Raw genomic sequence first — 2,455 nt, forward strand, 5'->3', positions numbered from 1 at the left:
ACATTTTCAACTTCTCTGCAATCTTTCGCTAAAGTCTACCACGCCCGCAACGTCCTCATCGGCCAGAGTAATGAGTTTGAAGTGGAGGAGTTGCAGCGGAGGTGCGGCGCTGGGTGATGAGCAGAGGGTAGATCATGGAGGAGATGGTGATCTTTTGGCTCTGTTCATGGGCTTTAGTGGAGAAGACGAGGGAGATCCAAGCGATGATGAAGAAAGGCAGGTTGCCAGAGATGGTTGCACACCGCCGATCGCTGCGCTGCTACTGTCTGCTGCACCACATGTTTGCTACTGCTCATGACTGCTTGCGACTGTTGTGACGACCACTGCCGACTGGGATGACGGCTATCCACTGCTTGCTGGGATGATGGTTGCTCCCTGCTCGTTGCGACGACGGCTCTCTCTCATGCCAATGGGATCCCAATCTTGTGGAAACAACTTCGTTCAAAATTTGGCATAGGAATGAAATGTGGGCGGTGGTGTAGGCGCGAGTGGAAGATTAATCTGTGAAGCAGCAATTTTTTTTTTTTTTTTTTTCTGCAGCAGTTGGACCGTATAGTGCCGCTTTGACAATATTCGGAGTCAAATCTCTCTTACTCTGTGCAACAGTCACGAGTCTGAGTGCATTATAAAATTCTGGCCGACCAAGAAAACCAGTTTTGTTCTGATCAGCGTGCATCCATATCTGAGCAACAACTGGTTTGGGCAAATTGGAACCCTGGAAGAAAGCGATGGCTTCAGCTCCGCTGATCCTGCCATCTTCATCCAAATCTGCTTTCCTGAAGCAGGCTTCCAGCTGATCCGCATACGGACCCGCCATTTTCCTCCGATCTCACACCAGATCACCACCACACAGAAAGAAACGATGGCAAGTCGAATCGAATGCGTGGGAACCAGAGGTTGGTACTTGCAGGCTGGATCGAAGAGATGACCGAGAGAGAGTAGTCTGCTGCGCAAGCCAGATCGAGCTGGTTCTTAAGAAATTCGCGGTACTGGTCCGAGTTAATCGGCGCCGTAGGAGCTGGATCCAACGCCGCCGGCGGAGGATGATTGAGCTGCTGAGGAGGTTACAGTTGACGATGACGATGACGATCGGGCTTCTTGATCTCAACTATCTCTTCGTCCACATCGTCGCGCTTAAATAAAAACTGAGACGCGACGGAGCAGGAAGCGGCGGACGAAACGGGAAATTGTTCGGCGACCGATTGGCGAGGAGTGGCGGCCGGGGTCGTGAACTCATCGAGGAACTGCTCGAAGGCCCACTCCGACGTGCTCCGGTTCATCTCCGCCGGCGACGACAGAGCCCAAAACGTGTCGGAGGAGTCGTCCGCGGTGAACATTGAATGCATACTCTGTGCGGGCGCCGCGTGAATGTCCGAAATATCCAATTTTTGGTTGGCTGCCGAGAAAGAAGGAACGACTACCTTGTCAGTAGGAGTCTGGATCTTACTTCATTCCACATGTTTGCAGCATATGCAGGCTGCATTCATTGCAGGCAAAGATGTTCATAGACCGCCGGTCTTGATGAGCCTTCTCCTGGCCAAAAACCTAGACACGGGAGGAGTAAGCGCCAGAGTAATAAGAACCCGAATCGGAAACAGGGCCTTGTTACAGAGCAAAGCCAATGCCAGAGCACCACCAGTCGAAGCCGCGAGCTCAGCCGTCCGACTCCTCTCATTCTCCACAACCACAGCTGTCGATTGCCCATTTTCTGATATGGATCCGTCTCGAAACTCCGACCCATCGGAGATTACAGGTGGGTTCTCTGGTTTTCGTCTTTGGAGGACACGCTCCCCATGTGAAGCTTATCCAGCAACGATTCGACGTCGACGTGGTTCTTGATGGCGACATAAAGGCCTGTGATCGAGGCAGCTGAGACTGAGGAATGGACGCCAAGTGCGACCTTGCCGTACTTCTTCAGGAGCTCTTTGAATCGACTGCCGGTGGCGACGAAGGCCATTGATGGACAAAATAAAGATGGGATTTTTTTTTGGGGGAAAGTAGGTGAAGATGACGGTTGGGGCTGAATGATTTGCGGGGCGCCGACTGGTAGTCGTGGACCTCCTTGAGCGCGACGGTGAGGTTGTCGGAGAGGCGGATGGCTTTGTAGACATTGGAGTAGGCTCCGGATCCGACCCGCTCCAGGATCTTGTATTTTTCGATGATTTCGGGTCGGCTGTGGATGCTCCAGCTCTTCGCTAGTGGAGAGTCCCCGTCTTTGGCTGAGACTGGTCCGCCTCGCACCCACTTGGCTGCTCATCTCTCTTCTCCTCTTAATATTAGTGAACCACAAATCCAACATTTCCTTCACATTTGAGTTTGCAAGAGCAACTATAAGCTCTCTGTTAACAGCAACCTTCTCCAAAATCTTTGCTAACCTTGGATTCACTAATTCATCAGGAAGAACACTGGGGTTGGTTCGTGAGCGGCAGATGCAGGGAAGCCAGAAACAAAACTC

At 52.0% G+C, this 2,455-nt stretch overlaps 1 pseudogene; it reads right to left on the minus strand.

Annotated features, from left to right (window-relative positions):
- Nucleotides 1-1,495: 1,495 nt before the first annotated feature.
- On the minus strand, nt 1,496-1,957 carry LOC126595571 (uncharacterized; annotated as a pseudogene).
- Nucleotides 1,958-2,455: the final 498 nt, after the last annotated feature.

The sequence above is a fragment of the Malus sylvestris genome, chromosome 13 (genome assembly GCF_916048215.2).
Source record: "Malus sylvestris chromosome 13, drMalSylv7.2, whole genome shotgun sequence".
NCBI classification, from domain to species: domain Eukaryota; kingdom Viridiplantae; phylum Streptophyta; class Magnoliopsida; order Rosales; family Rosaceae; genus Malus; species Malus sylvestris.